Source organism: Nerophis ophidion, linkage group LG23 (assembly GCF_033978795.1).
Source record: "Nerophis ophidion isolate RoL-2023_Sa linkage group LG23, RoL_Noph_v1.0, whole genome shotgun sequence".
Classification (NCBI taxonomy): domain Eukaryota; kingdom Metazoa; phylum Chordata; class Actinopteri; order Syngnathiformes; family Syngnathidae; genus Nerophis; species Nerophis ophidion.
This window is the reverse complement of record NC_084633.1, coordinates 38,428,204-38,436,687: the sequence shown is the minus strand read 5'-3', so window position 1 is coordinate 38,436,687 and position 8,484 is coordinate 38,428,204.

Genomic DNA, 8,484 nt, shown 5'->3' with positions numbered 1-8,484 from the left:
AAACCTATACAACTTTAGCACACCTCTCTAGTAATGTAACTTTTAAACACTTAAAACTATAACACTTTAGCACACTTTTCAAGTAATATTGCTTTTAAAAACTTAAACCTATACAACTTTAGCACACTTCTCTAGTAATACAGCTTCTAAACACTTAAACTATACAACTTTAGCACACTTCTCTAGTAATATTGCTTTTAAACACTTAAAACTATACAACTTTAGCACACTTCTCTAGTAACATTGCTTTTAAACACTTAAAACTATCCAACTTTAGCACACTTCTCTAGTAATATTGCTTTTAAACACTTAAAATTATATCACTTTAGCACACTTTTCAAGTAATATTGCTTTTAAACACTTAAAACATCCAACTTTAGCACACTTTTCAAGTAATATTGCTTTTAAACACTTAAAACTATATGACTTTAGCACACTTTAATATTGCTTTTAAACACTTAAAACTATCCAACTTTAGCACACTTTTCAAGTAATATTACTTTTAAACACTTAAAACTATATCACTTTAGCACACTTTTCAAGTAATATTGCTTTTAAACACTTAATACTAAACCACTTTAGCACACTTCTCTAGTAATATAGCTTTTAAACACTTAAAACTATCCAACTTTAGCACACTCCTCTAGTAATATTGCTTTTAAACACTTAAAACTATACAACTTTAGCACACTTCTCTTGTAATATTGCTTTTAAACACTTAAAACTATAATACTTTAGCGCACTTTTCAAGTAATATTGCTTTTAAAACACTTTTGAACTCTATAACTTTAGCACACCTCTCAAGTAATATTGTTAAAACACTTAAGTCAATAGCTGTACTACAATATAACTTCCAGACACAATTGACTAGTCTTTACCTTTAATGTCATTCTATGACTTGTTCTAGTGTTATTATAATCAGTATTGTTATTAGTATTATTAGTCGTGGTAGTAATAGTACTGTTATTGTAATTATTATTGGTAGTATTATTATGATTACTATTGTTATTGTAATTATAATTAGTATTATTACTATTAGTATTATTAATAGTATTGTTTTTATTATTAGTAGTAGTAGTATTGTTATTAGTATTATTATTAGTATTGTTTTTAATTATTATTAGTAGTAGTATTGTTATAATTAGTATTATTGCTATTAGTATTATTATTGTTTTTATTAGTAGTAGTAGTATTGTTATTATTGGTATTATTAGTATTGTTTTTATTAGTAGTAGTAGTATTGTTATTTTTGGTATTATTAGTAGTAGTATTGTTATTATTGGTATTATTAGTAGTTATTATTATTAGTATTGTTTTTATTATTATTAGTAGTAGTATTGTTATTCGAAGAACTGTAAGGTCTGTGGATGATGCAGTGAACAGGTCTGTGGATGATGCAGTTCGCCTACAGAGCCAACAGGTCTGTGGATGATGCAGTGAACAGGTCTGTGGATGATGCAGTTCGCCTACAAAGCCAACAGGTCTGTGGATGATTCAGTGAACAGGTCTGTGGATGATGCAGTTTGCCTACAGAGCCAACAGGTCTGTGGATGATGCAGTGAACAGGTCTGTGGATGATGCAGTTTGCCTACAGAGCCAACAGGTCTGTGGATGATGCAGTTTGCCTACAAAGCCAACAGGTCTGTGGATGATTCAGTGAACAGGTCTGTGGATGATGCAGTTTGCCTACAGAGCCAACAGGTCTGTGGATGATGCAGTGAACAGGTCTGTGGATGATGCAGTTCGCCTACAGAGTCAACAGGTCTGTGGATGATGCAGTTTGTCTACAGAGCCAACAGGTCTGTGGATGATGCAGTGAACAGGTCTGTGGATGATGCAGTTCGCCTACAGAGCCAACAGGTCTGTGGATGATGCAGTTTGCCTACAAAGCCAACAGGTCTGTGGATGATTCAGTGAACAGGTCTGTGGATGATGCAGTTTGTCTACAGAGCCAACAGGTCTGTGGATGATGCAGTGAACAGGTCTGTGGATGATGCAGTTCGCCTACAGAGCCAACAGGTCTGTGGATGATGCAGTTTGCCTACAAAGCCAACAGGTCTGTGGATGATTCAGTGAACAGGTCTGTGGATGATGCAGTTCGCCTACAGAGCCAACAGGTCTGTGGATGATGCAGTTCGCCTACAGAGCCAACAGGTCTGTGAATGATGCAGTGAACAGGTCTGTGGATGATGCAGTTTGCCTACAAAGCCAACAGGTCTGTGGATGATGCAGTGAACAGGTCTGTGGATGATGCAGTTCGCCTACAGAGCCAACAGGTCTGTGGATGATGCAGTGAACAGGTCTGTGGGTGATGCAGTTGGTCTACAGAGCCAACAGGTCTGTGGATGATGCAGTGAACCTGATCCTCCACTTCGTCCTGGAGCATCTGGACTCCCCAGGAACCTACGCCAGGATCCTGTTTGTGGATTTCAGCCCTACCTTCAACTCCATCCTTCCTGGACTGCTACAAGACAAGCTCTACCAGCTCAGCGTGCCCGACTCCCTCTGCAGTTGGATTAAAGACTTCCTGACAGACCGAAGACAGCACGCGCAGCTGGGGTAGATTGTCTCGGACATTCGTACCACAAACACTGGTACTCCTCAGGGCTTCTCCCTGTACACAAACTGCTGCACCTCCAGTCACCAGTTGGTGAAGCTGCTCAAGTTTGCGGACGACACCACCCTCATCGGGCTCATCTCAGATGGCGATGAGTCCGCCTACAGGAGAGAGGTGGACCGGCTGGCGTCCTGGTGCAGCCTCAACAACCTGGAGCTGAACGCCCAGAAAACAGTGGAGATGATCATGGACTTCAGGAAAGTCACAGGCCCACCATCCCCCCTCACCCTGATTGACTCTCCCACCCGTCTCCATTGTGGACTCCTACCGTTTCCTGGGCACCACCATCCCCCCTCACCCTGATTGACTCTCCCACCCGTCTCCATTGTGGACTCCTACCGTTTCCTGGGCACCACCATCCCCCCCCTCACCCTGATTGACTCTCCCACCCCCGTCTCCATTGTGGACTCCTTCCGTTTCCTGGGCACCACCATCACCCAGAACCTCAAGTGGGAGCTGACCATCAGCTCCCTCATCAAGAAGGCCCAGCAGAGGATGTACTTCCTGCGGCAGCTGAGGAAACTTAAGGTGCCGACTGAGATGCTGGTGCAGTTCTACTCAGCCATCATGGAGTCCATCCTCACCTCCTCCATCACCGTGTGGTTCCCCGGCGCCACAGTCCGGGACAAGCATGGACTGCAGCGCATGATACCTGCTGCTGAGAAGCTGATTGGCCACAAGCTCCCATCCCTCCTCTTATGTGCTTATGGGCGGCGTAGCTCGGTTGGTAGAGTGGCCATGCCAGCAACTTGAGGGTTGCAGGTTCGATTTCCGCTTCCGCCATCCTAGTGACTGCTGTTGTGTCCTTGGGCAAGACACTTTATCTACCTGCTCTCGGTGCCACCCACACTGCTTTAAATGTAACTTAGATATTTGGTATCACTATGTAAAGCGCTTTGAGTCACTAGAGAAAAGCGCTATATAAATTATAATTCACTTCACTTCTGTCAAAGTTGAAATAGCAAAAAAAAAAACATTTGTAGAACCCATTGGAGCTTCAACTCTGGTCTCACTAGATGTAGTTTCTCTTTAAATATACCACCTGGAGGCTACACATAGTACCACCTCCACTTTAATACGGTATTGGTAGGGTGGAGGTTACACATAGTACCACCTCCACTTTAATACGGTATTGGTAGGGTGGAGGTTACACATAGTACCACCTCCACTTTAGCTCTATATGAGGAGGGTGGAGGCTACACATAGTACCACCTCCACTTTAATACGGTATTGGTAGGGTGGAGGTTACACATAGTACCACCTCCACTTTAGCGCTATATGAGGAGGGTGGAGGCTACACATAGTACCACCTCTACTTTAGCTCTATATGAGGAGGGTGGAGGCTACACATAGTACCACCTCTACTTTAGCGCTATATGAGGAGGGTGTAGGCTACACATAGTACCATCTCCACTTTAGCACGGTATTGGTAGGGTGGAGGCTACACATAGTACCACCTCCACTTTAGCACGGTATTGGTAGGGTGTAGGCTACACATAGTACCACCTCCACTTTAGTACGGTATTGGTAGGGTGGAGGCTACACATAGTTCCACCTCCACTTTAGCTCTATATGAGGAGGGTGGAGGCTACACATAGTACCACCTCTACTTTAGCGCTACCTGAGGAGGGTGTAGGCTACTCATAGTACCACCTCCACATTAGCACGGTATTGGTAGGGTGGAGGCTACACATAGTACCACCTCCACATTAGCACGGTATTGGTAGGGTGGAGGCTACACATAGTACCACCTCCACTTTAGTACGGTATTGGTAGGGTGGAGGCTACACATAGTACCACCTCCACTTTAGCTCTATATGAGGAGGGTGGAGGCTACACATAGTACCACCTCTACTTTAGCGCTACCTGAGGAGGGTGTAGGCTACTCATAGTACCACCTCCACATTAGCACGGTATTGGTAGGGTGGAGGCTACACATAGTACCACCTCCACATTAGCACGGTATTGGTAGGGTGGAGGCTACACATAGTACCACCTCCACTTTAGCACGGTATTGGTAGGGTGGAGGCTACACATAGTACCACCTCCACTTTAGCTCTATATGAGGAGGGTGGAGGCTACACATAGTACCACCTCTACTTTAGCGCTACCTGAGGAGGGTGTAGGCTACTCATAGTACCACCTCCACATTAGCACGGTATTGGTAGGGTGGAGGCTACACATAGTACCACCTCCACTTTAGCACGGTATTGGTAGGGTGGAGGCTACACATAGTACCACCTCCACTTTAGCTCTATATGAGGAGGGTGGAGGCTACACATAGTACCACCTCTACTTTAGCGCTACCTGAGGAGGGTGTAGGCTACTCATAGTACCACCTCCACATTAGCACGGTATTGGTAGGGTGGAGGCTACACATAGTACCACCTCCACTTTAGCACGGTATTTGTAGGGTGGAGGCTACACATAGTACCACCTCCACTTTAGCACAGTCTTGGTAGGGTGGAGGCTACATATAGTACCACCTCCACTTTAGCTCTATCTGGGGAGGGTGGAGGCCACACATAGTACCACCTCCACTTTAATACGGTATTGGTAGGGTGGAGGTTACACATAGTACCACCTCTACTTTAGCTCTAGCTGGGGAGGGTTGAGGCTACACATAGTACCGCCTCCACTTTAGCATGGTAATGGGAGGGTGGAGGCCACATATAGTACCACCTCCACTTTAGCTCTAGCTGGGGAGGGTTGAGGCTACACATAGTACCGCCTCCACTTTAGCATGGTAATGGGAGGGTGGAGGCCACATATAGTACCACCTCCACTTTAGCTCTAGCTGGGGAGGGTTGAGGCCACACATAGTACCCCCTCCACTTTAGCTCTAGCTGGGGAGGGTTGAAGCCACACATAGTACCACCTCTACTTTAGCTCTAGCTGGGGAGGGTTGAAGCCACACATAGTACCACCTCTACTTTAGCTCTAGCTGGGGAGGGTTGAGGCCACACATAGTACCACCTCTACTTTAGCTCTAGCTGGGGAGGGTTGAGGCCACACATAGTACCACCTCTACTTTAGCTCTAGCTGGGGAGGGTTGAGGCCACACATAGTACCACCTCTACTTTAGCTCTAGCTGGGGAGGGTTGAGGCCACACATAGTACCACCTCTACTTTAGCTCTAGCTGGGGAGGGTTGAGGCCACACATAGTACCACTTCTACTTTAGCTCTAGCTGGGGAGGGTTGAGGCCACACATAGTACCACCTCTACTTTAGCTCTAGCTGGGGAGGGTTGAGGCCACACATAGTACCACCTCTACTTTAGCTCTAGCTGGGGAGGGTTGAAGCCACACATAGTACCACCTCTACTTTAGCTCTAGCTGGGGAGGGTTGAGGCTACACATAGTACCACCTCTACTTTAGCTCTAGCTGGGGAGGGTTGAAGCCACACATAGTAGCACCTCTACTTTAGCCCTAGCTGGGGAGGGTTGAGGCCACACATAGTACCCCCTCCACTTTAGCTCTAGCTGGGGAGGGTTGAGGCCACACATAGTACCACCTCTACTTTAGCTCTAGCTGGGGAGGGTTGAAGCCACACATAGTACCACCTCTACTTTAGCTCTAGCTGGGGAGGGTTGAGGCCACACATAGTACCACCTCTACTTTAGCTCTAGCTGGGGAGGGTTGAGGCCACACATAGTACCACTTCTACTTTAGCTCTAGCTGGGGAGGGTTGAGGCCACACATAGTACCACCTCTACTTTAGCTCTAGCTGGGGAGGGTTGAGGCCACACATAGTACCACCTCTACTTTAGCTCTAGCTGGGGAGGGTTGAAGCCACACATAGTACCACCTCTACTTTAGCTCTAGCTGGGGAGGGTTGAGGCCACACATAGTACCACCTCTACTTTAGCTCTAGCTGGGGAGGGTTGAAGCCACACATAGTACCACCTCTACTTTAGCTCTAGCTGGGGAGGGTTGAGGCCACACATAGTACCACCTCTACTTTAGCTCTAGCTGGGGAGGGTTGAGGCCACACATAGTACCACCTCTACTTTAGCCCTAGCTGGGGAGGGTTGAAGCCACACATAGTACCACCTCTACTTTAGCTCTAGCTGGGGAGGGTTGAGGCTACACATAGTACCACCTCTACTTTAGCTCTAGCTGGGGAGGGTTGAGGCTACACATAGTACCACCTCTACTTTAGCTCTAGCTGGGGAGGGTTGAGGCTACACATAGTACCACCTCTACTTTAGCTCTAGCTGGGGAGGGTTGAGGCTACACATAGTACCACCTCTACTTTAGCTCTAGCTGGGGAGGGTTGAGGCTACACATAGTACCACCTCTACTTTAGCTCTAGCTGGGGAGGGTTGAGGCCACACATAGTACCACCTCTACTTTAGCCCTAGCTGGGGAGGGTTGAAGCCACACATAGTACCACCTCTACCCTGGCAGTGAAAAAGATGGTAGACAAGTTGCAAGTCCAGCCTGAGGAAGATGGACATTTTATAACAAATACTATTACTTACATGGACTATTACTCTAAATACTATTACTTACATTGACTATTACTCTAAATGCTATTTCTTTCATGGACTATTACTTAGATTGATTATTACTTAGATCGACTATTACTTACATGGACTATTACTCTAAATGCTATTTCTTACATTGACTATTACTTACATGGACTATTACTCTAAATGCTATTACTTACATAGACTATTACTCTAAATGCTATTTCTTACATTGACTATTACTTACATGGACTATTAATCTAAATGCTATTTCTTACATTGACTATTACTTACATGGACTATTACTCTAAATGCTATTACTTACATAGACTATTACTCTAAATGCTATTTCTTACATTGACTATTATTTACATGGACTATTACTCTAAATGCTATTACTTACATTGAGTATTACTTACATGGACTATTACTCTAAATGCTATAATTCTTACATGGACTATTACTTAGATGGACTATTACTTACATGGACTATTACTCTAAATGCTATTTCTTACATTGACTATTACTTACATGGACTATTACCCTAAATGCTATTACTTACATTGAGTATTACTTACATGGACTATTACTTACATGGACTATTACTCTAAATGCTATTACTTACATGGACTATTACTCTAAATGCTATTACTTACCTTGACTATTACTTACATGGACTATTACTTAGATTGATTATTACTTAGATCGACTATTACTTACATGGACTATTACTCTAAATGCTATTACTTACATGGACTATTACTCTAAATGCTATTACTTACATGGACTATTACTCTAAATGCTATTACTTACATTGACTATTACTTACATGGACTATTACTCTAAATGCTATTTCTTACATTGACTATTACTTACATGGACTATTACTCTAAATGCTATTACTTACTTTGACTATTACTTACATGGACTATTACTCTAAATGCTATTTCTTACATTGACTATTACTTACATGGACTATTACCCTAAATGCTATTACTTACATTGAGTATTACTTACATGGACTATTACTTACATGGACTATTACTCTAAATGCTATTACTTACATGGACTATTACTCTAAATGCTATTACTTACATTGACTATTACTTACATGGACTATTACTTAGATTGATTATTACTTAGATCGACTATTACTTACATGGACTATTACTCTAAATGCTATTACTTACATGGACTATTACTCTAAATGCTATTACTTACATGGACTATTACTCTAAATGCTATTACTTACATTGACTATTACTTACATGGACTATTACTTAGATTGATTATTACTTAGATCGACTATTACTTACATGGACTATTACTCTAAATGCTATTACTTACATGGACTATTACTCTAAATGCTATTACTTACATGGACTATTACTCTA